This window comes from Macaca nemestrina, chromosome 5 (assembly GCF_043159975.1).
Source record: "Macaca nemestrina isolate mMacNem1 chromosome 5, mMacNem.hap1, whole genome shotgun sequence".
NCBI classification, from domain to species: Eukaryota; Metazoa; Chordata; class Mammalia; order Primates; family Cercopithecidae; genus Macaca; species Macaca nemestrina.
The window spans coordinates 176,511,389-176,525,407 of NC_092129.1; the positions used below are offsets into that span (position 1 = coordinate 176,511,389).

A 14,019-nucleotide genomic window follows, 5' to 3' on the forward strand; every position below is an offset into this window, starting at 1 on the left:
ACGGAGCTTCCCTCTGTGGTGAAGCTCTGCTCCTGCTCTGGTGATAGGTGAATTCACTACCCTTTGAATGTTGTTCAACTTTCCTTTTTTCAGCTCACAGCCCCTCCCCCAGTTCTAAGAACATGACCGTCCCAATATGAAGGACACAGTGCTGCCCTGGAGAGTTCTGGAACCTTCTAGTACTCACTTCATGTCCTGTCTTTCACCCTTGCTGAGGGTAGGCTCCTTGAGGACAAGAGCAGACAGCAGCCTTCATCCTCACGTACCTCAGGCAGATAATGGGATATCTTGCACATAGGCGGTACTCAATAAATATTTGTTTAAATGTGTATGGTTGAACTGGATTGAATTGTAAAGTAGGATTTATGTTGTTTAAGCTTTGGGTAACCTGAAACTAGTTTCAGAGTCATAGAATGCTTATACCAGAGACAATATAAAGACCATCTAATTGACGCTTCTCATTGTGCAGATGAGGAAACTGAGGCCTGCGGAGATTACTGACTTGCCCAAGGATGCACAATTAGAGACAAAAACCTGAAACTGAGAACAAGTTCCCCAGGACTTAATTCTGACAATCCTATTGTGTATTAAGGCACAACCTTGATACGTTAATTTTAGAATATCTATTGAGGAATTGATTTCTCAGAAATATATGGAGAGCCTCCTGGGTCCCAGGCACTGTGCTAAATGCTCCAGGGGTGGGAACCCACAAGAAACTCTGGATATCTACTGCCTTACAAACATGTAAATTGAAACAGTTGGCCAGGCACAGTGGCTCACGCCCGTAATCCCAACACTTTGGGAGGCCAAGGCAGGCAGATCACCTGAGATTAGGAGTTCGACGCCAGTCTGACCAACATGGTGAAACCCCATCTCTACTAAAAATATAAAAATTAGCTTTGTGTGCTGGTGTAGGCCTGTAGTTCCAGGTACTCAGGAGGCTGAAACAGGAGAATCACTTGAACCCGGGAGATGGAGGCTATAGTGAGCTGAGATCGCACCACTGCACTCCAGCCTGGGCAACAGAGCAAGACTCCATCTCAAAAAAAAAAGAAAATTGAAAAAGTTATCTCTAGGAAAGCAGAAAGTAGACTGTCATTCCTCCAAGATCCCGCACTGCAAGGCTGCATGGGACCTCAGAGATCCTCATTCCCTAATTCAGTGTCACTCAGTGTTTATGGTTTAACCATATTTCCTCTGTATAGACAAATTTCATTTTTATTCCCCCAATTGTTCTTTTCTATGCCTTCTGAAATTCAAGTCAGTGCCAACATTGCTGTCTGCTTTACTTTTAACTTCTCTAACACTGGCCCAAGTGACAGCTGCATACTCGATAGCTTTTGTCTTTAATGTGAATGATAAATAGGACTTGAATTTCTAACATTAAGAGGCTTATGATGGGCCATTTCAATTTAGAAGATATACACTATCTCCCCAGCTTCTAAAACAAGGAAAGAGAAGGAGTGGCAAGAATGATTTGAACTCCTAATCTGGCCTCCCCCACATCCCCTCATTTTTAATCTTCTCAGATTTATTGTCTTCCAACATAATAAGGAAAAGAATGGAACGCTTCCTAAAATGCATCCTAGACTGGACATCTGTAAGTTGACCTCTATTATGTGTAATTCTTCAGTGTTTCTTACTTTTGTTTCATTTGGACTCTTTCAACAGATATGAACACTTTTTGACACAGCACAAGGACAGCTACATGAGCAGCATTAGTTCTTCACAGGACATTATTCCTCCTATGTACCTCATGAGGAGGTAAGACCTCATGCAATACAAATCACCTTCAGAAAGCTGACATTTTATTCTTCATACAACCTTACTTGTTCAAATATCCAGCCATATCCCAAGTATGGAACATCACACAGAGCATCAGGAGTCCAGCCAAACCTGAGTGGAGAGGGGTAGGTCAGAGACAGTGTCAGTCATATTTTAAATTTTCATTTCTTCCATTGGCTTGTGTCCTAAATGCTATTTAATATTTGTTAGCACAAATTTCTTTTGTCTCTGGGAAGGTATTGAGTGTGTACCTAATGTGAATTGAATTCCTTATCAGAGGTGAAATAAGAGTTAGGAGGAAGTGAGAATAATCCTCTCCATAAATTTGAAAGTGAACAGTCCTAAATTCATTACTGCATTATGGGTTCTCCCATGGAAAAGTGTTTGCCTACTGGGCCCTCAAGCAAAGAATCCAGAAGTGGTGAGACCTCAGAAAGGACTTATAGAAAATAGGAGACGATGGAAGATGTCTGAAGACAAAGAAATAACAAATTCCATCATCAATTGGATTTGTGTTTCTCAAAGAACATTTTGTATGTAGATGTATAATTCTTAATATTTTTAGATGCAAATTAGTAAATATTGTCTGTTTTCCTTTGCTCTGAAAATATGTCTCTATTTTGATTCCCCGGAGAAACAAAACAAATAGAATGTAGGAAAATGATAGGTAGATAGGTGGATGGATGGATAGATAGATAGATAGATAGATAGATAGATAGATAGATAGATAGATAGATAGATAGATTAGATAGATAGATAGACAGACAGACAGACAGATAATGGATAGGTAACTTTAAGGAACTGGCTCATGCTGTTGTAGGGGCTGGCAAGTCTGAAGCCTGCAGGGAAGGCCAACAGGCTGGAGATCCAGAAAGGAAATAACAGTGCAGCTTGAGTCTGAAGACAGCCTGGTGACAGAAATCCTTCTTCCTCGAGGAACCTCAGTCTTATCTCTTAAGGACTTCAACTCATAGAATGAGGCCCACCCATGTTATGGACAGTCATCTGCTTTATTCAAACTCTACTGATTTAAATGTTAATCTATCTATGAAATACCTTCACAACAACATCTAGACTGCTGTCTGACCAACTATCTGGGTACCATGGCCTAGTCAAGTTGACACATAAAATTAACCATCACAATATTGCAATGCTCAATCTGAGGTTCTCTACAAAAAATGAGAACAGAATTGTCAAATTCAAAGCATTTTCCATTATTGTTTTGATCTTTGAAACATTGTAGCATGAAAATCTGCAATAAGAACCTCTTGGAAATTGGAAAAAAAAAAAAAAATAGAACCTTTTCCAAAAGTTTAAATTCTTTGTCTGGAACTTGTAATACAAATGCCACAGTTATTGTAACAAATGGTTTTATTTCACCTGCTTAATCCATCATGTGCCTGAAGACGATAAGACTTGTGGTTCTCTTTCAGGTACACCTAATCATTGTTCGTAACCCTATGTCTAAGGGGAAATACATTCTAAACCATGAATCAAAACACCAGTAATATCCTGCCTGTGCTGGCCTCCCCGTAAATGAGTTGTGACTCGGGAGATTCAAGACAAACAGACATGGGAAGGGTAATGATGCTTTTGGTCACCTGTAACTTGTTTGCTCTCTATATTTGCATAATTAGAAAAAGCAACCACTCTACATTTTCATCAGCTAATATTCTCTAATCCAAACAATCCCGGTAACTAGGCCCTCATCCCAGGGCACAAAGGAAAAGCGTTCTAGAAAGAGAAACGTGGGGCCAGGCGCAGTGGCTCACGCCTGTAATCCCAGCACTTTGGGAGGCTGAGATGAGCGGATCACTTGAGATGAGGAGTTCGAGACCAGCCTGGCCAACATGGTGAAACCCCGTCTCTACTTAAAATACGAAAATTAGCTGAGTGTGGTGGCACGCACCTGTAATCCCAGCTATTTGGAAGGCTGAGGCAAGAGGATCACTTGAACCCAGGAGGTGGAGGTTTCAATGAGCCAAGATCACGCCACTTACTCCAGCCTGGGCGACAGAGCAAGACTCTGTCTCAATAAAAAAAGAAAAGAAAAGAAAAAAGAGAACCTTGAGCCATGTGTTTTCATATAAAGGTTCTTTGTTAAGCTAGGGCCACCTGTCTAGATGGAAGTAGAGGGGTAGTTTAAAATGGAAGAATAGAAGCATTCAGTTGTGATGTGAAAAATTAAAGTTATTTTTTGTCTTTGAATGCCTAAAAGCATGGAAATAAGGACAGAAGATCGAAATGGTGTGATGGAAAAGGAAGCCTACACATTTCAACTATGCACCAGCACAGTTACTCTTTTACTGGGATGGAGCCATAAAGAAAAGCTTCCCAAGTGATAATAGCGGCAGATACAATGCTATGTCTTTACCAAATCTCGTTTTATTTTCCTTTTCCCAGCCCACATTCCCCAGCCTGCTAGCAGTTAGGGACGGGTGACTGGGTGCTACTTGTGAGGACTTGTTGGAAGTTACAGAAGCCACACTCAGGCCCAGCGGTGACCCACCCCACCCCGACCAGCAAGATTGTCCACAATCTGCAATCTCATTTTCCCGGCAGTCCCAAAGGCCACACATTTAAGATTGCAATGCTGTGAGATAAAGGGAGCCTGGCGCCCCGAGACACTGCTTGATAAAGAGTCATCAAAGAAAAACATCTGCCCAGCATGACGTGAGGAAGACAAACCCTTTATCGTGAAACCACTGAAATAGGTGGTTTATTTATTAGACGGTATAACCTACCCTGTCCCGATAGAATGTATCACCTAATTCTTGTTATCTGGCTGTAGGAGGGAAACAATATTTTTAAAAGTACTGTATTCTAAAGTAAATTTGTCATGTGGAACATTATTCAGAGAACAGCAAATACCGTAACAGATCACATAAACTTCACAGCAGCATCGCCCCTCATATAGAAGCCTCCTTCATTTGGCTGTATCTTGCACTGGCCAAACGTTCACTATGCCATTCAATTCCTCCACGGCCCGGCCATTTCCTCCCTCTCTAGCCTCTTCTTGCTCTCCCTGCTTCTCATTCTGTTTCTAGAAATGCCAAGCCACCTGTGGTTCCCTGCATTAGCTCCACCATTCATAACTCTACTCATTCTACTCCTCCTGCTTAGACCTTTTTCCTCAGCTATTCTTAACTGGTCCATCCATCAAGATTCAACCAGAGGGCCAGGCGCAGTGGCTCACGCCTGTAATCCCAGCACTTCAGGAGGCCAAAACGGGTGAATCACCTGAAGTCAGGAGTTCGAGACCAGCCTGGCCAACATGGTGAAACCCTGTCTCTACTAAAAATACAAAAAGTAGCCAGGCGTGGCGGCAGGTGCCTGTAATCGCAGCTACTTGGGAGGCTGAGGCAGGAGAATCACTTGAACCTGGGAGGCAGAGGTTGCAGTGAGCTGAGATCATGCCATTGCACTCCAGCCTGGGTGACAAGAGCAAGACTCTGTCTTAAAAAAAAAAAAAAAAAAAAAAAAAGTATTAAACCAGAGAAGTAGAATCATTCGATGTGATCTCAAACAAGGGATTTATTACAGGATTTGACTCCCCACCCCCACCCATGCAATTGTAGGAACCGGTTCAACAGTTTACGCATACCTGTTGTTTCTGCATCTGACTCTGGGCCTGAAGTCAGCAGGGCAGGAAGTTGGGAAGGAAAGAGGCTTCAAGTGCGGAGAGCCAGGGCAAACCAGAACTCACCTGGGTAAGCTGGGAGCCTGGAAGGGTGAAGCAGATCCTGTGCAGGTCACTTACAAGGGAAGCTGGTACCTTCCATCGCTGAGTTGGACACACACCTGGCCTAGGAGTCAGAGACGTCGAAGGCGCTGCGTCATCTCAACAAGGGAAGTCTGTGGATCTGCAACAACAAGCGTGAGCTACCCGGCCCCACATTGACACAAGGAGCATCTACACAGCTGCTGCCTTCCTTCTACCCTCCAGACCTCATGCACGTTTCTCATGGGGTCAGTCTGAGCCTAGAGCCATATAAGGAAGAGAATTCTGGGAAATGCAGTTCCAGCTTAGTTCATTGGATAAGTCCCAGGTCACACCACCTTGGCTAACTTCTCCTGGTCCTTTAAGACTCAACTCAGACCATACCCTCCTGGGGACATTATCTTCAGTTCCAAGATTATGCTCATTGTCCTTCCTCTGTGCTGTCTTAGCATACTGCACACACCATCATCACAGCATTTAATGCATAATATTTAAATTGCGTATTTGTGTGTCTATCTTTTCAGCTGGACTGTAAGGTTCTTGAGGGCAGGGCTATGTCACATTCATTTTTCTGTCCCCGGCAGTGTCTGCACGTAGTAGGTCTTTAGTAAACAAGGAGCAGAACGGTGGGCATGCATGCCTTCAAGGATTTACTGCTCCCACTCCACAAATGAGGATCATGTGTAGAAACCTAGGTGAAAAGTGGCAGGGAAATTCCCATATCCTCTCTCAAGTGTACCCTAGAGCATATCTGTAACGCACTCAAGAGGGTGACAATGGGGAACAGCCACCCTGACTGCGGGCTGAGGATGGGTGAATTTGGAATAGAAACTATTGTTGAACATTTCTTAAATGCCAGGCATTAAATATTTCACATGCTTGCACTCATTTTGATTCTCACAAGAATTGCATAAGGTGGGTATTATTACCTCCCAAAAGGATACAGAGCTGTTAAGTAATCTGCCACAGCTGGTCCAAATCACAGATGGATTTCAAAACCCACGCTCATTCTGCTGCCCTGCATTTCCACCCCAGCCCGGGCTGGGGACTGCAGGTGGCTGGAGTGACACTGACTCAGAGGGGCCTTACACTAGAAGTGAAGGAAGTGGCGCCATCAGCTGGTGTTTTAAAAAGGCCAGAGGTGCTTATAAACAACCCTCCCTTCACGGCCCCACCCTCCTCCCACAGGAGCAGTCAGCAGGGTGGGGCCAGGCCAGCCTCCAAAACACCACTCCCCGCTCCTGCACACCCCGAGGCTGCTCAGGCTTCAGGCGGGCATGCCCTCCCCTCCAACCTCTTCCTCCCTCCCACGGCTTTTCCTAACCCTGACATTCCCTGCAGTTCCACTGCTGAAGGCTGCCCGGGATAATCACGCTTTCAATAGAGCCCTCCAGGAATGCCAGGAGTGGACCCCAGAGACCCTAAATACCCCTGAGACTGCCTGACCTCTTCCCAAGCTCTTCTGCTGTGATCACATGGTCCTTCCAATTGACTGACTTTCTGAACAAGCCTGACCCCTTTGGGAAGACCATGGAGAGCAATGTGCTGGAATGGTTCTTGGACTCAGACAAGCTTGAGTGCAAGTTCTTGCCATGCTACTTACTGTGTGATCCCAAGCAAGCTGCTTAACCTTTCTGGGATACATTAACCTCATCCCCAAAACAGAGACAACACCCCCTCCTTGGGTGATTGGTAGGGTACATGCAACGGAGGCATGGGAACCCCTCCGCACAGAGCCTGGCCCACTGTGGCCGCTGTCCCTGAATTCATGTTGTGGCCGCGGCTGCTGAGAGCACTGTCAGCGTGGTATAGAGTGGGCTCAGCCCAGTTATGATGCTCCTGCTCAATCACGTGGCACACAGAGGACTCAACAATGCAGCTACAGTACAACCACTCCCATTTCTCAATGTGAAAAACAAGCCCTGCTTCCTCTTTTGATCAAAAGTGATTCATTCATTCACTTGAACACCTACGGTGTACCAACCACCAGGACCCGCACTGGAAGTGGGGAAATATCTAAAGATATTGAAGACATGTTTCCTGGCCTCAAAGAGCTTTCGGTCTAAGTTTTCCTTAAAGGAAGGCATTTGGGCCGTGTGAATAAGGGGTTAACAGCAGCTCTCTCTGCGTTTATGCAGTTGCAGCTCAGCAGCAGTAAATTTCATCTGAACTGCAATTGACCCTGTGCACACAATCATGTTATTCATATTCTTATAAACAGAGGGTACAGTATGTATAATTTCCTAGATTTCTGGGAGGGGATGTATCATAACTAAACTCCAACTTTTCCTTTGGAGAAACGGTCCCATTTGTTTCTGGTTAGCTTCAAAGCAAAAACTAATTTTTTCCTTCTATGTGTCAGTAACTCGAGTGAAATTTGTCACTTGTTTTTATGAAAAATTCTTTGCCATTACCTTCATTGCTTGAAATAAAAAAAAAAAAATTGGAAAAAAAAAAAAAAAACCACCCAGTACAACTCACACTCCCTGCGTGGTACAAGGCACTTGAAACGTAATGACAGAACGGTGGTGTCATTTCTAGTCATGGAAACTAACAGGAGTCCCCCGGAATGGCCTCAAATTCATCCGTCAAGAATCTGTTTTCTAGTACCTACTATGGGAGCAAGACCGCTGGTGACATCTTGTTCCAATTTAAGCAAGGTTGAGCCGTGGGCCAGCTCCTTCAAATCGTAACCAGCACAGAAATTGCCTCCTACCAAAAAACCACAAGGGCTAGACTCTGTAAGAATGAATCCCAGAAAAGCTGGAACTCTCAATCCAAGCATATTTCTGAAGCAGTCCAGTCAAGAACAGCGTTTTCATTTTCTTTCTATGGGGCATTTCTTGTTTGTCCTAGGATGAAGTTGAAGTGTGGCTGGGGATGAAGGAAGAGCAGCTTTATTTTGCTCCGAGAGAACTAACAACTCCTTCACCACTTTACCTTGGGCCAGAGCTACTTAGAAAATGCTCAATCTATTTTTACCTTTCTATACGTGTACTTAATAGAGATACCATTTTATTCGAAAATTACCGAAAACATGAGCTGACGCTCTCTCAGTGGTGACTCACTGTGAACCGGACGTTTCCCTAGGGGCATAGCTGTCCCCAGGGAGAAACCTCCTCTGAGCTGTATGTTCTAATGTGGGGCATGCCTTACTATAGGACCAAAAGAATTGTGACAACATTCAGGGAGGTTCCCTGTCTACATCCTGAATTCCGAACATTATTACATGCACCATGGCTTTGAACTCTGTTTATTTGACCTCTTTAAGTTCAAGTAGCCAATGATCGAGGCAACAAATAGGAGTGGCCCTGAGATGATTCGAAGATGTCGGGTACACCCAGGATGAATGAGGAGCAGTCGATTCACATTTAGGATCCACAAGGGTAATGTGTGTGTCTCTGTGGGGGATGACAGTAGAGACAGAGGAGGGAGGGAGGGTGCTGAAGGCAGTGGTCCGTGGCAGCCACCATGACCTGGGGCTACCTGCAGCGGCTCCTGTAATGGAGATGGGGAGCACTGGCTGTAGGGAACCAGCTGGCTCTACAGACCCCTGAGATGGTCACTAGTGCAATTGGCTGAATTATGCCCCCCCAAAATTCGTATGCTGAAATCCTAACCTTCAGTGCCTCCGAATTTGACTCTTAAAAGAGGTAATTAAGTGAAAATGAGGCCATTAGGATGGGACTTAATCTAATCTGACTGGTGTCCTTATCAGAAAAGGAAATGAGGACACAGAGACACACAGAGGGAGGACCAGGTGGGGACACAGGGAGAAGACGGCATCTACTGATAAGGAGAGTGGCCCCGGGTGGAACCAACCCTATCAGCACCTGGATCTCGGACTTCCAGCCTCCAGAATGGTGAATAAATACAGTCTTGTTTAATGCCCCCAGTCTGTGGCCCTGGCAAACTAGTACAATTAGCTACTGGGATTTGCAGAGCCAAATTCTCCTGGAATTGCTGCCAAACTTCAGATGTTTCCAAAATTGTCTTATGTAAAGCAATTTGAGAAAAGCCTTTCTTTGGGATTTTAAAATTAGGGAAAATGGTAGTATTTGAGAAGCTTTATGACCACTCATTTTTCTGTTTTTTTCCTCACCTCTTTCCTTGTCGAATGCTGGGCCTCCACCACCTCAGCAAGCCCTTTTGAATCCTGGTCACCTGGTGTCATCTCCCCATCATACCTCTGAACATGCCACAGGTGGCCAACAGCACCTCTGGGCCACCTGCAAATGCTTACAACATTTGACCAAGTTATTACCCCTTTTTTCCTAATTTGTTAAACAGAAGAAATACTTGAATTCTGCAAAAAATTTACACACTGCAAAAAACGTGGAGTTAAAAGTAAAGCCCAAGCCTCTGTTTCTTAATCTCTGCCTCCTTAAATCCGTGGCTGTCAACCAGGGGCAATTCTGCCCCCAGGAGGACATTTGGTAATGTCTGGAGACATTGTTGGTTGTTGTAACTGGGTAGAGTGGAGTGTGCTACGGCATCTAGTGGGAAGAGGCCAGAGAAGCTGCTAAACATCCTACAACACACAGAGCTGCCCTCAGCACAAAGAATGATCTTTCCCAAATGTTAATCATGTCCACATTTGAGAATCCCTGCCTCAGGGGTAGCATAAAAATGTGCACTACTCTTACCTTTTGTGATGCTGCGTTGGTGTATTCTTCTATGTTTTGTTTTTGTTTTTGTTTTAGAGACAGAGTCTTGCTCTGTTGCCCAGGCTGGAGTGCAGTGGTGGAATCATAGCTCACTACAGCCTCTAGTTCCTGGGCTCAAGTGATCCCCCCACCTCAGCTTCCCGAGTAGCTGGGACTACAACTGTGCCAGCACACTCAGCTACATTTTTTAATTTTATTTTTAAATTAATTAACCAGACACACAGACACTTTAAAAAATTTTTTTTTTGTAGAGGTAGGGTCTTGCTCTGCTGTCAAGGCTGGTCTTGAACTCCTGGCCTCAAGGGATCCTCCTGCCTAGGCCTCCCAAAGTGCTGGGATTACAAATGTGAGCCACCGGGCTGAGCCCTGGACTGAAGTTTACCCCTTCAAAATTCGTAGGTTGCAGCTCTAACCTCCAATGTGACTGTGTTTGGAGACAGGCCCTTTGCAGAGGTAATTAAGGCTAAACAAGGTTATACGCCCTTATTGGGGCCCTAATCCAATAAGACTGGTGTCCTTATAAGAAGAGGAAGAGACACCAGGGCTCGCTCTATCTCCACACAACATAGAGAAAAGGCCAAATGAGGACACAGTGAGAAGGTGGTCATCTGCAGGTCAGGAGAAGACATCTCACCAGAAACCAACCCTACTGTCACCGTGATCTTGGACTTCCAGCCTCCAGATCTGTAAGAAAATACATTTCTGTTGTTGAAGTCATGCAGTCTGTGCTACTCTGTTTTTGCAGCCCAAGCGAATACACCTTAGTTTGTCTTCTCTCCGTGTCTTCACATGGTCTTCCTGCTGTGCGTGCACATTTCTGTGTCCTGACTTCCCTCTTGTTGTAAGGACACCAGTCATATTAAATTATGACCCACCCTAATGACCTCTTTTCAATCTAATTACCGCTTTAAAGACCCTATCTCCAAACAGTCACATTCTGAAGTTGTAGGGGTTAGGGCTTCGACACACGAATTTAGTGAGGGAGGGGACACAATTTAGCCCGTAGGAGGCAGCATCTAATGTAACCCCACAGAAGCTGTCACAAGGCCAGGTACATACCTGCTCTGTGGAACTCTGTCCATGAGTCCAGGCCATCCACAATCACGTTCTCATACCCTTTAGAATTTTTAGGCATGAATCAAACATCAGTCCACCAAGCCCCTTCGGCTCTGTGAATTAAATGTCCAGCTCCTTGAGGATCCCATTAAAGCTCCCCTCCCTGGGCTGGAAGTGAGGGGGAGGGAGGAGGCAAGTGTGAGTGGAAGTCACAGAGTGCTAAGCACGCTCTCCAAACACCTTCTGTCATTTCAGACCTCCTGGATAACTGCCTCAACGCTTTGATACTCTTGAATAGACACGTGGCCAAAAGTGACAAAACTGAGTTTTGGAAATCTCTTTTACAAGTCCCGCATAGTGATCTTCCTGTGGCGGGTCAGAGAAGCGGACATCTGGTATAGTGGTGACCTCGTTGAATCTGAAACAGAAAGAGCTGCACTTAGAATCCACTTACAAGTATAGACCTTAGGATGTCTTCAGCTGCAAGTGGTAGAAAATCCTAACTGGCATTGATACAAATAATAAGGGGCTTAATATTTCACGTAAGAAGCACCCAAGGAGGGCAGCTCTAGGCCCATCAGGGCGTCAGCTCATTTCTGTGATTTTCATGGCTTCATGTGTTGGTTTCATCCTGAGACTGGCTGCAAGATGGCTGTAGCAACCACTGACGAATTGTGTGGACAGAACAGGGGCTGCTGATCATGGTGCAGAAGTTGCCCCAAGGACATCTTCTCAAGTCCCATTGGCCAGAATAGGGATATATGCCCTCCCTTGAACCAGCCGCCTTCGAGGAGAATGGGATTGCCACGATGAGCTCAGTCTTAGGATGTCTACCTCCTGCATACTTCCCGAGCGTGTCCAGAGTGAGTTGAGATGATCAGCTCTACTGCCCCCACCACCCCCGAATACAGACCCGGGGAGAGCCTGTGCCAGCTCACACGGGACTAATCAGGTAAACTAGAGCCACTTTACACTCTTTAAGGCTCCCGCCCTGCTCCCACTCTAAGGAAGCCAAATGAGGGAGGGAGAAGCAGCAGCACCAGCCGGTGTTATTTTGAAGGTATACTGACTCCCGTGCATTTAGAGGAGGGTCTGATAACCAAAGATAACCACTGATGCTGAGATGGGAATTTGGAGCTGGATCACCTCCTGCCCAGCCGCCAATGAGGAGCCCACTGTAGGTAGTAGCAGAAGGAGCACAGATCATCCCAGGTCCAGGATAGCCATTAAGTCAGTGAAACTTTCACCAGAGGCACACGTGGGTGGCATACCAGTGACGGCGAATGCAGGTGTGTGCTCAACTCAGTGCATACACGTTTCTAATAGATGATTTTTCTAGGAAAATGTAAATTGTGAAACCAATCGCAAGAGAGAAAAAAATGACAGAATAATTATCATAAGAGGAATTAAGACACTGTCAAAGAGCTAACCAAACTGGTGTGTGTGCACACACACATAGACACCCAGAAAAGCTCAGATGGCCTCACAGAGACCTAAATCTGTAAGGATTAAACAACCTCCAAACCTATTTAAGCTTTTTTGGAGCAAGTACAAATAAGACAACATCCCAATTCTTTTTTGTAAACGAAGTTTCCATGCATTCATATAAAAACCTGTTTAAGATAACAGAAGAAAACTCCAGGCCAATCACACATAGGAATATTGATGGGAAAAAAATTAGTATCAGAAAGTCTGTTAATGTAAGTTACACGTGATATGATCTTGCTATAAAACACAAGCAAACCAACTGAAACATACAACAAACAACACAAAAATAGTACAGAAGGTGGCTGATTACATACAAAGAGACCAGTCCAAAAAAAGTCAGAATAAAATTCTATTTTATTATACAGTTATGCACCACATAATGGCATTTCGGCCCATAATGGACCACATATGCAATGGTGGTCCTGTAAGATTTTAATAGCATATTTTTATCCTACCTTTTCTATGTTTAGATATGTTTACATACACAAACACTTAGCATTGTGTTCCCATTGCTTACAGTCTTCAGGACAGTCACATGCTGTACAGGCTTGTAGCCTAGTAGCAGTAGGCTGTACTATACAGCCTAGGAATGTAGTAGGCTGTACCATCTAGGTGTGTGTAAGTACACTCTAAGATGTTTCCACAATGACAAAATCATATTTCTCAGAATATATCCATGTCTGTAACTAAACATGAAATAAAAAACCATTGCCTAAGCCAAGTTCAAAAGGTTTACTCTTTTGTTTTCGTCTAAGAGTTTTATGGTTTTGGATCTAAATTAGTAATGCAAAATATATTAGATATATATAAACAAAATTTGTCAAGTAAGATTTGAACAGATAAGAAAAGATACACTGTTTTGGAACAAGAAGCCCTAATTTTATTAAATATCGATTATCCCCAAATTAATCTATACAGTTACTATAATTTCGGCCAGGCACAGTGGTTCACACCTATAATCCCAGCACTTTGGGAGGCCGAGGCGGGCACCTGTAATCCCAGCTACTTGGAAGGCTGAGGCAGGGAGAATTGCTTGAACCCGGGAAGCGGAGGTTGCAGTGAGCTGAGATTGCACCACTACACTCTAGCCTGGGCAAGACTCCATCTCAAAAAAAAAAAAAAAAAGAAAAAAGAAAAAGAAAAAAAGAGGTTACTATAATTTCAACTAATCAGAATTTTTTTTAAGTACAAGATAAATTGCATTCCTATGATCCTGAATTGGTTGTATTCTCTTTAATGTGCTGCTGAATACCCTTTACTAATATTTTAGAATTTTTGCATTGATATTGTTTAAGAAATTTG

The 14,019-nt window shown here is 44.2% G+C and overlaps 1 long non-coding RNA gene across 1 annotated transcript; it reads right to left on the reverse strand.

Moving 5' to 3' along the window:
• Nucleotides 1–1,801: 1,801 nt before the first annotated feature.
• Nucleotides 1,802–8,632, reverse strand: LOC105487393 (uncharacterized). Its single transcript, XR_011623168.1, has 3 exons — nt 8,537–8,632; nt 5,492–5,648; nt 1,802–1,896 (listed from the first exon to the last, which is right to left on the reverse strand). It is a non-coding gene; the product is annotated as an uncharacterized lncRNA (long non-coding RNA).
• Between the last annotated feature and the right edge of the window lie 5,387 nt (nt 8,633–14,019).